The sequence below is a fragment of the Leptonychotes weddellii genome, chromosome 4, assembly GCF_054177405.1.
Source record: "Leptonychotes weddellii isolate Sample4059 chromosome 4, ASM5417740v2, whole genome shotgun sequence".
NCBI classification, from domain to species: domain Eukaryota; kingdom Metazoa; phylum Chordata; class Mammalia; order Carnivora; family Phocidae; genus Leptonychotes; species Leptonychotes weddellii.
In genome coordinates, this window is record NC_138372.1 from 107,260,592 (window position 1) to 107,274,589 (window position 13,998).

At 46.8% G+C, this 13,998-nt stretch overlaps 1 protein-coding gene and 1 long non-coding RNA gene across 6 annotated transcripts in view; one reads left to right on the top strand and one right to left on the bottom strand.

The window, feature by feature from the left end:
• Nucleotides 1-2,407: 2,407 nt before the first annotated feature.
• LOC115939539 (uncharacterized) lies at nucleotides 2,408-12,098 on the bottom strand. 2 transcript variants are annotated; one of them, XR_014144196.1, is made up of 3 exons: nucleotides 11,862-12,098; nucleotides 4,498-4,737; nucleotides 2,408-3,795 (listed from the first exon to the last, which is right to left on the bottom strand). It is a non-coding gene; the product is annotated as an uncharacterized LOC115939539 (long non-coding RNA). The 2 variants fall into 2 exon arrangements; XR_004074336.2 differs by lacking the exon at nucleotides 11,862-12,098 and adding an exon at nucleotides 9,992-10,277.
• CHD7 (chromodomain helicase DNA binding protein 7) overlaps nucleotides 10,546-13,998 on the top strand; it is a 187,930-nt gene continuing 184,477 nt past the window's right edge. For 2 of the 4 annotated variants that reach the window (XM_081816035.1, XM_081816038.1), the window contains exon 1: nucleotides 10,547-10,866. The gene's annotated coding sequence lies outside the window, so the exon portion shown is untranslated. Of the gene's footprint in view, nucleotides 10,867-11,272; nucleotides 11,555-13,998 lie in introns of those variants that run through there. The other 2 variants (XM_081816039.1, XM_081816037.1) reach the window with 2 other exon arrangements.

Genomic DNA, 13,998 nt, shown 5'->3' on the forward strand with positions numbered 1-13,998 from the left:
CTTCTTTAATTTCCTGGTTGACCCATTCATTCTTTAGTAGGATGCTCTTTAGCCTCCATGTATTTGAGTTCTTTCTGACTTTCCTCTTGTGAGTGAATTCTAGTTTCAAAGCATTGTGGTCTGAAAATATGCAGGGAATGATCCCAATCTTTTGGTACCGGTTGAGACCTGATTTGTGATCTAGGATGTGATCTATTCTGGAGAATGTTCCATGAGCACTAGAGAAGAATGTGTATTCTGTTGCTTTGGGATGGAATGTTCTGAATATATCTGTGAAGTTCATTTGGTCCAGGGTGTCATTTAAAGGCTTTATTTCCTTGTTGATCTTTTGCTTAGATGATCTGTCCATTTCAGTGAGGGGGGTGTTAAAGTCCCCTACTATTATTGTATTGTTGTTGATGTGTTTCTTTGCTTTTGTTATGAACTGGCATATATAATTGGCTACTCCCATGTTAGGGACATAGATATTTACAATTGTTAGATCTTCTTGTTGGATAGACCCAAAGAGTGAAAATCTTAATCAAGCTCCACACCCAGCGTGGAGCCCGATGCCAGGCTTGATCTCACAACCCTGAGATCATGACCTGAGCCATAGGCAGACACAACCCACTGAGTCACCCAGGCGCCCCAAAATTCAATCCCTCTTGTGCCACTGCCTCAACCTGTGCCATCTCTGAGCCTGCATGTACTATTTTACCCTTGCTGAGTCAGGTCTGGTAATGAGACATTTTCTTTTCCTGAGAGGCAATAAATGAATAGGCTGTTGGTGAAACATGTGAAATTATACTTAATCGACTGTAGACCCAGGTGACTTCGAAGTGATTCAAGGGCTGTGGTTTATGAGGGCCCCACAATGGAACTGTTAGGACGGGACCAGGAATGTGATGGTGTACTCCTCTGTGGCCAGTTGGCTTCTGTCTTGTTGATCTCATGAAGCTCTACCCTGTGAACTGAATTTACAGCAGCTTACACTGCAGAGAAACTCCAGAGAGGAGCTTAGGAGATGGGTTAATATGAATTCTTGCTAGCTATCTAAATGAAAAGACCCAGTATGGCAGCTCAATCATATTATAAACACATTAGAAACATATTAAAAAGTAATTACTTTGGAGGAAGTTAACTATGTTAAAATACAAATTAAGATAAAATTAGGAATGTTTTCTCCTTTCAGGTTCAAGTACACAGAATCTCTTTTAAAAATTAGTTTTGTCTTTCTGTGCCCAGTCATCCCAGCACCTTAAATGTAACCCTCTTTCCATGAGCATTTGTCGTTGCTGGCCTCCTACATGCCAGACACTGTCCTAGGTTCTGGTACTGAGCCCAGCACTCCCATATCCGAGTGGTGCGCTGCATATGCGCATCCCCATGACCGCCACATTTCAATGTGGAGCAGTTAGACAGAGAGTAGTTAGCAATTCTACCCAGGAGAAGGGATTAACCGGCACTGGTTGTCCAATTCTCAAGTCCGTCCTATCCAGAGCTGCAGCGTAAGGCAAGATACTGTGACAGGGTACAGACTTGTCTGTCAAATGTGACTTTTCCCCCTTTAAAAAAGCAGAGGAGGGGCGCCTGGATGGCTCAGTTGGTTAAGCGGCTGCCTTCAGCTCAGGTCATGATCCCGGGGTCCTGGGATTGAGCCTCACATTGGGCTCCTTGCTGGGCAGGGATCTTGCTTCTCCCCTGTCTGCTATTCCCCTTGCTTGTGCATGCTCTCTCTCTCTCTCTCTGTGTCAAATAAATAAATAAAATCTTAAAAAATAATAATAATAAATAAAAAAGCAGAAGAAAGGGCAAACAGTTGGATGTAAAGGAGTTCAGTCCGCAGTGGATCACAGGAAAGGCAAGTAGTCTTTCAGCCATTATTAGATTTCTGTTTGGGAAAAAAACACTAAGCAGGGGTTTAGGAGGTCTGGGTTTCGATCCCACCTTTGCCTTTCGCAGTAGGGCAATCTCTCAAGCCTTTGATCCTTCATCTATAAAGGTTGTGTGTACACGATTCACAAAACCCAAATCTTATATTCTATCTACTGTGAATATTTTGACCAAGGAGGAAGAAGCCTGGAGCATCCTGTGCTAGCAATAATTATTGGCAAATATCTAAACCAGAGTAGAATGTAGGCATATCATGAGATCTGACACATGAGATACAGAATTAGGTGACCTTAAATTATGACCTGTTCTCATTTTACATCTCAAAGTACATCTTTGAGTTTGACATAGTTTAGCCTAGAACTGTCTAAGAACTTGCAGTGATAATGTTATGTCCCACTGTTTGACATTGACACTCCTGAGGTCACCAGAACAAAAACAACACTCAAGGCTTTGGCCTGGTTAACATTGGAATTCAACCAAATGGGCCAAACAGCCACCCAGAGTCTTAATGAAACAGAAGGAAGAGGAGACATACTTAGTTATTTCTTTGTTGTCGTGAACATATCTATTCCCAAAAAAAGGATTTGAGATGGCCAGAAATCTCTCACATTATTTTATATGCAACTCATGTCCTACATTTAAACGAAGACCGTGATTGTGGCTACTTCATGGCTCCAGGTAACAACGCAAGCTGATCTGGCATGGCTCTGGGGGACCCTACTTTGGCTATGTGGCCAGTGATCCCTCTTGGTCTCCATAAAAGAGAATGACCCCCCCGGGGTGAACCTGGCAATCCACCACTTGTATTCCTTTTCTCCAGGGGTGAATGTCACTTCAGAAAGTTGCGTAACAGCTTAGAGCTGCTAAATCTCATCTCAGGACTCAATGAGAGTCCTTTTACTTGCTTTTTGCAGCTTCTTTCTTCCCTGTAGGGACTATTCCAAAACTTAAACTCTTTCCTCAAATCTCGTGACCATCCATGAACATTTTGATCTCAGCAAATGATTAGCCACTGAATTAATAAGAAAAACAGAAGCTACTATAAAATGAATCTGCTTAACTTTCTGTCATCTCTCCCTGCCCCAACCTACAAACTTATTGCCATTTTTACCCACCTTTCTTGGGTTCCAGAAAGACAGGTGTTTTTCCTGTCGTCCACCCAGGGCTTGATGACATCTTCCCCATGAGCCTCACTCCCTGATGTGGTTGCCCACTCCCCTCCTGCTCCCGTCTCCTACTCTACAGGGATGCTTATCATTCTGATGGTTGTTTTTGTTTTGTTTTGTTTGTTTGTTTGTTTGTTTGTTTTTTAAACCTGCTACCCTCTCTTTGATGTGAGGTCTCCTCTAGCTACCATCCCATCTCTCTTCATTTCATGACTACACTACTACAGTCTGAAGTCTACACCAACTGCTTACACTTCCTCAGCTCCCATTAAATTTCTCACCCCTCTGCAATCTAGCTTTTGCCCTCAACACTCGAAACTGAAAAGGTTAACAAAGACCAAATCCAATGAACACTTTTCATTCCTTTCCTTCTTGCTCCCTCTGTGACATTTGACTTGTTGCTCTTTTCCTTCTAGAAACTCTCCTCTCTTGAGGTCTCATTTTTCCTTTCAGATTGATCTTCATGAGTTGTCTTCAGTGGCTTCTTTTTTGATGTCTCCCTTTATTATTTTTTTCTGCCTGTCTCCTAACAGTTCACATGGATAAGTAATGCTCCCCAGTGAATTACTCCTCAGGGTGGTCACGGAATTTCCCACTTTCCTTCTCCCGTCACATCGATTCTGGGCTTGACCTTGTGACTTGCTTTGGCCAGTAGAACATCAGTAAACGCAAAGCCAGCAGAGGCTTGATAGGTGCTTGTGTTTTGGGGCTTGCCTTCTTAGAACACTCCTCAGAGACTGCCATGTCATCTGGATGACTAAGATAAAGACCAAGGGGAGAGAGAGAGTGAGAGAGACAGAAAGATCTACCCCAGGTTTTCCAACTGAGCCCAATCCCCAGTCAATCCACCAGATGAATAATACATTTTTGTTTTAAGCCACTACTTTTTGGGGTGGTTTGATACACAGTAATAAATAACTGAGAAAACATGGTGTTTTAAAGATTCCTGTTAGCCTGTTTTTGTCTCATGTTGCATGTCTTTCCAAACAATGCCGTCCATGCTAACGGATTTTTTAAAAAGATTTTATGTATTTATTTGACAGTGAGAGAGGGAACACAAGCACGGGGAGTGGGAGAGGGAGAAGCAGACTTCCCGCTGAGCAGGGAGCCCGATGTGGGGCTCGATCCCAGGACCCCGGGATCATGACCTGAGCCAAAGGCAGACGCTTAACGACTGAGCCACCCAGGTGCCCCACTAATGGATTTAAGTACCATTCATACCTCATGATTCTTACACCTACATTTCTAGACCAGATCAGTCTTCTACATTCTCATATCTTACTTGATGGGCATCCCCACTTGAATATTCCACAGATCACCTCAAATTCCCACCCCAAAGCACTGTGTTCTACAAACTGCTCCTGCCCCTTATTCTTTATCTTGGTTAATGATGCAACTGGCTACCACTCAAGGAGGACACTTAGAAGTGAATCTTCACCCTTACTTTTTATTCACTTACCAATTATCAGTCATTCACCAAATCTTATCAAACATGTCACCTAAATATCTCTTGCATTTAATCCTTTATCTCCATCACCTCGAATGCTGCCTTGGTCAAGGGCTTTGTCATGTTGTACTTCGACCATCGGCGATGTCTCTTCATTGTCTCCTTGCTCTGAGGATTGGCTCACCCAGCCAATACATCCATGTTTGTCCTGATCATTTTCCTGCTGACAGTCCTTTAGTGGCTCCTCACCACCTATGGAATAAAGATTTCTGAATAGGCTACAAAACCCTCCCCAACCTGGCTCCACCTATATTTCCAACCTCATTTCCTGTCGTGTCCCTGTTTATGCTGTGCTTGCGCCAAATTACTTGCAGTGCTGACACTAGCCATCTGCCCAGTAGATGTCCTGGACAGTTTTCCTGCCTGGTATACCTCCCCAGCCCGGCCATCTGCAGAGTCCTTGAAGACCCAGTTTAAATATCACATCCTCTGTAAAGCTTCCCCTGCCTCTCTGCGCAGAAGCAAAATCAGTCGTCCCTTCTTCTGCACTACCACTCTACCCAGTAATACCACTATTGTACGCATTTGAATTGTAACGACATACTTCGATGTGTGTCATGCCTGATACATTTGGACAAATCCTTTAGGGCAGGCGTTTGCTTTATTTCTGTTTTTCTAGCCCCCAGAGAAAGTGCTTGATCACTGTTGAATAGAACACTATATTTTCCCACTTTAAATGTCTTATAAAAGAATCTAATTATAATTGACTAAGTTAGCACTATGGATTTTCATTTGTTAGTCTAGAAATGGAGACAATGAGAGACTTAGGTATGGCCCTGTATTATTGAGGGTAAGTTCAGTGATGACAAGTCACCCAATATTGGAGCTGGTAACTGAGAAGAGAAGAGACGAAGTGGCTCTTTACAGATTGGCGGCGGGGCCACTCTGGAACCACTGCCTTCACACTCCCCATAAGTGCTCCTTCCAGAAAGAGCACTGCCTTCCTCCACCACAGGGAGGAGCGGTTCTTCAGTTCTGCCTTGTCTTCCCTATGGGATGACAGCCCAGGTGACAAGCATCTAGGAACTTCTTGAGTCTGAAGGGTACAAAGAAGTAGTTGATAATTGCTTCTATATCTTCCCTGTTTTTGTCTTATGGGGGCCACCTCACTTTTCTCCCTGCTTCAGGTCTAGTCTCCCACATTCTGCAACTTCTCACAGAGATCTTTTTAAGTACAGGTCTGACTTGTTACTCTCTTGCTGGACTCATCAGTGACACCAAAACGTTTGGGGGTGACATCTAGAGCTCTCCTTGGCTATCTACTTCTCCAGTCTAATCTACTACCTCCTCCCCACGCCCCACATGTATATAAGTATGTAAGCATTTACTGAGCACCTTCTATATGGAAGGCTCTAGGCCAACGAGGGATGCTAAAAGACAAGGCATGGTCCTTGCCCCCAACTAGCCCACAACCTAATGACAGAATAAGATAGCAATTAATTATAATCCATTGTAAACCAGTACTGATGCAGATAGGCACTCTTGGGAGAACAAAAGAAGGACAGCCAACCCATCCTGGGAGGATCAGAGAAGAGGAAGAAGATTGGCTCACCCTCCATGTTCCACTCAGTATAAAATCACTTGCAGTAACAAGTGCTCACCAAGCTTTAAAACCACTGGACCACTTTGTTGTCTGTCGGGAATGCCTCCCACCCGCCTTGTTCAGATTAATTCCTGTGCTTACTCGAGACCCAGCTTGAACCTCCCTTCTTCTAGGAAACCTGCTCTGCTTTCTCAGGCAGCAAAAATCACTTCTTCCTTTACGTTGCTGTAAACCATGAGCTCCTTGAGGACAGGGAGCTAGCCAATAGTCTGGCACATGCTAGGTACTCAATAAATGTTTGCTGAAAGAAAGTAGGCATTCAATACAATGTTTGCTAAACCCTAGCTAAACATGCTATCTTTGGGAGTCAACAGTGGGGCTTTCTTTTCACCTGATATCTTGACCTTAATAATCTTGCTAGTGACTAGCAAAAGCTCATAGCAAGTAGTTCCATTATGGGTAGAACATGGAGAGTGAGCTTACATATCCAACTGGATTCTTTCCCTCATGAAAAAATGACAGAGGAACGTAGATGCTGTTATTCCAGTGATGCAAGCAATGCTTTTTAAAGTTTTCTTTTTGGTGCTTCCTTCGGCATTTGTAACCCTTTAAATATCTGCACCTTTGTTTTTCTTTATATTTTCTTTTTTTAAAGATTTTATTTATTTGAGAGAGAGAATGAGAGAGAGAGAGAGCATGAGAGGGGAGAGGGTCAGAGGGAGAAGCAGACTCCCTGTTGACAGGGAACCCGATGCGGGACTTGATCCTGGGACTCCAGGATCATGACCTGAGCCGAAGGCAGTCACTTAACCAACTGAGCCACACAGGTGCCCTTTCTTTATATTTTCAATGGTAGTAAATCTTTATCATTTAAAGGCAAAATATATTGTTTGGAGCTTGCCAGAATCATTTGGATGGAAATTTGATAAATGATGAAGTAGAATAATAGTTTTAGTGGAGAAAAAGAGATATGGTCCTAAAGAGAGTTGTTTCCTATGACTTGCAAATCGGTTGCAAACACATTGTCAAAAGATGAGCTCCAAAAAGGCATTGAAGTATGTCCTCAACACTGGAATTAGTGTAATATCTGTAATTTCTTAAAGTTCATGATATTTGGAAGAACAGATAGGGCTCTAGTTTTAAGTAGGAGGTGTTCCTAGAATTTGGGTAATTTTCAGTTTTTTGCTTGTTTGTTTGTAAGTAGTCTCTACATCCAACATGGGGCTTGAACTCATGACCCCAAGATCAAGAGCAGTATGCTCAGGGGGTCTGGCTGGCTTAGTCGGTAGAGAATACAACTCTTGATCTCTGGGATTTGAGTTGGAACCCCATGCTGGGTGTAGAGATTACTTAAAAAAAAACAAAATCTTTCAGGAAAAAAAAAAAAGAGTAGTATGCTCTATCCACTGAGCCAGCTAGGCATCCCTGAAGTTACTTTGGATGTGCAAATTAACCCCCTCACCTCCCCCTGCCTCCATGAAGTATTATATATTGATACATTATGGCTATGTTTCCAAACAGAGACAACTATTCATTTGTCTAAACAGTGATGTAGCTGAACTATTGGTTACTTAGTAATATTTAGTTTCAGTTCTTGGAAGACTTTTCATTCATTTCAGGGGGCTGAGAAAACCTTTTTGTACCAGGTTAAGTTGTCTTTGGTATTTTTCTCCACTGCTTTCTTCAGGCACCCAATCCATACTTTTATGTCCATCTTCCAGGTCCCTAGTACCTTTCCAATGCCTTCTGGCTGTAAGGAACACAGGCCTGCCCTATCCCCCAAGGGCTCAGACTCCAAAACTACCATTTTGTCTAACCACTGAATCAAAACTCCCAATCTGTTAGACTGTAAACTTCAGGAAGGCAGGAATTTGGGTTTGTTTTGTTCCCTACTGCATCTTCAGTGCCTAAAACAATGCCTGGAACCTCTTAGGCACTCTGTGTTGAATGAATAAATAAATCTCTAAATTTGTTAGTCTCAGCTAGCTGTTGGGAGGAAAATGACCCATTGACCTAATTTACAATCATCTGTGAATGACCAAGAGTCCCTTATCTCTCCTTAAGGTATTTGCATACTTAAAGGGAAAGCTTGTGAATTCAAATGATTCTCATTGGGAGAACTTCAATAGTGCAGCAAATGGAGAGAAAACAGTGGAATCTAAAGGGTAGTGGGGATGGGGGGTGGTGCGGGGGGGGCGGGGAGGTAGCGACTTCAGTAGGCCAGAGCTGCCTAGAGTTTGCCCCTGAGGCTCCCTGCTTTTCAAGGCCCCTCAAACTCTGCACCAGTGCAACTTCTAAAAGCTTAGAGTCTTCTCCATCATGGCTGTCAGGACAGTGGTTGGGATAAGGAGGGAGAATAAATCATGAAGGGGCAGTACAGCCGTTTTGCTTCTAGTTTGAGCTTTGGCTGTACTACTTTACCATCTCTCGTGTTTCCAAGAAAAATGTCCTACCTCTCTAGTTAAATTACAAGGGCATAAGGGGACCTCCTCAAAGTCATTTAGTACTATTTGTTGATTGAAGATTAATACACTTTCATTATATGCAGATATCATTTTTGTTTTTGCTCATAATTAGCCTTGAAACATATTTACACCTGACAGTGAGCTGGGGTATACTGTAAAAGATAAGAAATAGTTCCTTTTGTCAGTTTTATGACCTCTGAAATAGCAAGGCACTAGTGATTTCTTTGTAGACATTGTATCCTGTCTTTAACCTCTCTCTCTCCCACACATACACCAAAGTATCCCCCACATGCTTTCATTGAGAGATATAACAGAAATGTAATGGAAATGTAAACCTAACCTCAGAATTCTGATTCTTGGTTTATGATATGGGGCTATAAAACAGGGAGAAGTTTATTTTAGTGTTTTCCAATTTTTTAATGTCAGAATTTTCTGTAATGTCATTCTTCTTTGTGCTCTTTATCTGTAAATCCCTTGAATGAAATATTTACCTCCTTTAAAACACCACTCAAATGACAAAAGAAAGCCAAAACCAATGCATTTTAATAAATGACAATATAGTGTAACAAACCTTTAGAAAACTATTACTAATAATAGAAAAATAAATGTTTTAGTGGTTAAGTCTAGTATAATCAAAATTATTGAGTAGTTCTAGTTATTGTGTAGCAAAATGGTTTTGATTAATCTTTTGTTCAAACAGAAATATTGTGATTAATCTTAGCACTACAGGTGGTGAATGAGGAGAAAGTATGTTTTGCATAGTTTTGCAATTTTCTGTTTATTTTGGAGTCTAATAATAGCAAGTTGCTTTACTCTATTTTAGGACTATCTTTGGTTGATAAAAGTTCCTTCCTTGATTTAACAGTAAATGTAATCTTCAACCTAATAACATCATCTTAAAGTGTACAATTGTTGACAGTTTAAAAGAATTATCATTAAAATAAATAAATAAATAAATAAAAGAATTATCATTGCTCAGTAACTTGCACACAGAAAGTGCTTGGCAAATGTTGTAGATTTATCTCCTAAAAGGAAAATTAATACAGGAAAAATTTCTCCAGGTTTACTATTCCTTTTGTACCGGGAGGAGAAACAGAAGAAGAGGTGTGGACATTAAAGGTTAGGAGATCATATAAAAGTGCCATTTTTGCCAAAGAATGATTAAAACATTCTAGTCCTGACACGTTTAATAATGGGCACACAACCTATTTCTTTGTTTCATAATGATTGCGCTCTCCCTTTTTTGGCATGGTAACAAATTCAACAAAATCAACGCCATCTAGTTAAACTTTTTGATCTAGTAGTGGGTCCGGCTGTCCTGTCAACGAGGAGGTAGGAAAAGCAATGTGGAGAGGCAGGATAAATCTAGCTGAAATGGTATGTGTCCATTATAAATAATTTCATGTGGGAAAATAATTTCAAGTTGAAGGATAATTACAGAAGAGACAGCCAAACCCCTCGAGCCGCCGCCGTCCGCGTAGCGTTGGAAACCCCTCGCTGTGGCCAGGAGGACCGCTGCTGGCTCCCAGCCGCCGCTTCCTGCCCCGGGGCGGCGCACCCTGACTCCGGGAAGGTGCCGCGCGGGGAAACGTGGCACCCTCTCCAGCCCGCGCCCGGGGCGCTGCCGCGCGGCGGCCAAGCGCTCGAAAGAGCCCTGCCAGAGAGGCTGCGCGGCGGCCGCGCACCGGCCGGCGGGGAGAACCGCCCGCAGCGCCGGCGCCCGCCCGGGGACGGGAAGTGGCGCCCGGCCCGCCCTCCGCAGCCCGCGGCCCCGCAGCCCCGCGCCGCCCCTTTTCTCTCGGCCTCTCCCTCGGCCTCCGCCACCCCGGCCGAATTCTTGCATAAATTATGCCAGGCGCGCCTGACGTCAGGTGGCGGCGCGCGGGCGCGGCGCGGAGGGAGCCGCCGGCGGGCGCGCGCGGCCCCGCGGCCTCGGGCGCGCGCAGCGTGCCGGGCGCGCGCAGGCGCTGGCGTGCTGGGGCCGCGGCGGCGGCGGCGGCGGCGGCAGCGGTGGCGGCGGCGGCGGCGGCGGCGGCGGCGCGGGGGTTGAGCCGTGGTGGTGCGGGCGCGCTCGTGCTCGGGAACTATCGGATTAAACTTGAATCGAGTGAAATTACACAAAGGAGCGCCGCTGAGGAGGCGGCCCGGGGACCCGGAGACCCTGAAACTCGCCAGAGCCCCGTTCGCCCCCGGCCAACTCCGCGCCCGTGGATTAGCCCCCTGGCCGCGGCCGCCGAGCCAACTCCGGAGCCCGTTCTGCGTTTTGTTTTCCCCTCGGCACAGGGCAGCGGAGGAGCTCTACCGACCGACCCGGTGAGCGCGAGAGTTCGCCGGGCGCCTCCGGGAGGGGCGGCGGCAGGAAATCGCTCCGGGCCGGGGCCGGGGCCGCGCGAGGAGTTGGGAGCGAGTAGTTGGGCGTGTGCGGGGCGAGGGGCGAGGGCGGGCGGGGGCCGGGGCCGGCGCAGGAGCGCAGCGCCGCCCGTGCCGTGTCGCCGGCGTCGCCGCCCGCGGGGCCCGAACCCGCGCCCCGAGCGCCGCCCGGCGCCCCAACTTTTGCCTGCGTCCGCTGGGCCGGCGGCGGCGGGGGCGCGCGGTCCGGCCGAGGGTCACTTCCTCGCATGTAAATGGCTTTTTGTTGTGCTGCCGGCGTGGGGGGGGGACGGGGGACAGGAGGGAGCGTGTCTGCGCGCGGGGGAGCGCGAGCGCGTTTCCTCCCGCCGGCGCCGAGCACGAGTTGCCGGCTCCATTCGAAAGAAAAAGGAAGGAGGAAAAGTTGGGCTCCAACTCAAGTGCGAGTGGGCGATGGGCGCGCGGGCGCGGGGCGGCTGAGCGGCGGCGGCGGCGGCTCGGGGACGGCGGCGACCCCCGCCTCCCGCCCCCGCCCCCCGCTCCGGACCGACCACGCCGCGCTCGCCGGGAGCGGCGGCCGCACCGGCGCGAACAAAGTGCGTCCCTCCTGGCGCGGCGGCGCCGGCCCGCGCGGGGACGGCCACCGGGCGAGGTGGGTCGGCGGCGAGGAAAGTGCGCGGGGCGCCGCGTGGGGCGGGGGCGGGGGCGGCGCGAACACGCGGCGCTGGGGGCGTCCGGACCCCAACCCGTGCCGGCCGCGGGCGCGGAGTTGCGAGCCCGGAGCCGGGGGCTCTCGGGGCTCCCCGGCGGCTCCCAAGTGCGCGAGGAGGAGAAGAAAGGGAGCGGGGCCGGGGCGAGCGCGGGGAGGCGCGGCGAGGAGGGGACCCCACCTTGCCGAGCTGGCCGGGCCGGCGGCGGCGACTGCATAATAGCGACTTTAACCCCCCGAGGCAACTCACCTCCCCCACCCCCGACCCCGCTGGGGGTCAGCTCCTGGGGGGGGGTCACCAGGTGGCCCCCGAGGTGGCTCGGGTGCGCTCTGCCCCCGCAGAGATCCGCCGTTCGGAGCGTGAACGGCCGAGGTGGCTGGAGGCCAAGCGGTCAGCGGGGAAAGGAAGGAGGGCGGCGGGGGACGCGTTGTTTGTTTGGTTCGCACCGGGGACTGGGCTCACCGGGGGTGCGGGGGCGCGGGCACCCGGTGGGCTGCGGTGCGGCCGCGTCCGCGCGGGCGGAGCGCGGCCCGGGGGGTGGGGAGGGCGGCGGATCCCGGGCGGGGGGTGGGGGGGGGTCGGGAGGCTCCGGGGAAGGAGCCGCCGGCCCCGAGCAGCCATCATTACCGAGCCGCCTTTCTCCGGATGGCTCTGCCTCGAGGAGCCCCGCGCCGTGGGAGCGCACCCCAAACTCCCGGCCGGCCGCCCGCTTTGTGAGCGCCCCCGTAGAGCGGGCGGCGCGGGGAGTGCTCCTGCTATGGGTCGGACGGTTTTCCCGGAGGTCACTTTTAGAGACTGTTCACGTCTCGATTTTAAACTAGTTTTTTTCCCCCCTCTTCTGAACAGACAATGGACAAAAGAAAAGTAGCAACCCACATGGAGAGTTTCCTTTTGAATTGCTAGAATTAGATACACTATCCAGCTCTCCACTCGCTAAGTATACTTTTTAGTTTCCCATTGTATATTATCTTGCAATCGATTTAAATAACTTATCTTGAAATATGTCCATCCTCTGGGCTCGATTGCTGGGGTATGTTGAATAATTTATTTTAAAAGGATTTATATGAAGGCCCTGATTTTTATTTTCTAAAAATATTAATTTAAGCCGTCTTTGCAGTGGGCAATACCTTTCAAAGAGGTTGAGTGTATTTCCCCCCCAATTCTCTCCCAATAACGAGAGGGGGGAGTACTCACTATACGTAATCAAATAGGGGGAAAAAATAGTTCTCTTTATTTCCTCACAGATAATTCTAATGATGACAAACAAATCTTAGTGACTACGACCTTAACAGCATGGGAACCTGGTTTATCCCAGTTATAATTCTATTTAGATTGTAGTAATGTGTGAGTAGTAGGTAATTCTTATTTCAGAAATAACTTGAGCAGTGATTTTATGAAGTTGAATCCGTCTCCCAGCCCCCAGAGTACATCTGTCGCGGAGTGTTTTTGTCTTGCTGTTGCACAACAGAAGCCCTCCAGTCTTTACCCTAAAATGGCAGCTTTCATTTGACTGGGGCCCATTCATTGACAATGATAATAAAGAGGCTGAAAGCTAGATGCTTGGGGCACGGAGCAGTACTCGGTTTGCCTTTCTAGGTGATAATAAGTAGGAGACATTTTATGTCTTCCAGATTTGCTCATGAAAAGTTTATTTTCCCCGGAAAAATCTGTACTGTAGAAAAAAGTTACTAAGTAAACAGAATTTGGAAATTGATAGGGACTTGCAGTAAATTTTAGGAACCGAATTTTCTTATTTTGCCACTAGTGGGAATATGACATTCTCCCCTTTTTGATGACCTGATAAAGAGAATAATGGATTTTTGTGAGGCTTATAACAGGTGAATTTCCTCACCATGACACTTAAGAATTATTTTCCAGCACTATATTTTATAATTTATATTCTCTTGATATGTTCTATTTTTTTTCCTCCCTCTGTGCAAGCCAGTAAATTGAAGCCTGAGGAATTCTAGGTTTTTCAAGATTCAAATGAATTTTTAGGTAAGAAATGAATAATAATATAGACTGGCATGGGAATTCCAAACTAGTTATATTGGTTTAATCAATAGGTGTATTTTTAAGTTAATTTAAAAAATTACTTCCTTTTCTTTGTCTTTACGTGGAAGTTAGGATAGAAAAATGATACAGGTTGTGTATCATACATGATGGTGATGGTTTAAAAACTCAAACATTATTTTCCTCTTTTGAGGAAACGATAACGCCTTTCCCCCAAGTTTAAAATATAGAAGTCAAGTTTAAAATGCATCTAGTAACTTATTTTTAAAATAGAACTTTCATAGATTCACCTGTATTTGGTTTAGTTTTTAATCAGTGGGACTTATAGGACTATTTCCCAAACTTTTTTTCATGAGAGTCTTTCTTTTATTGA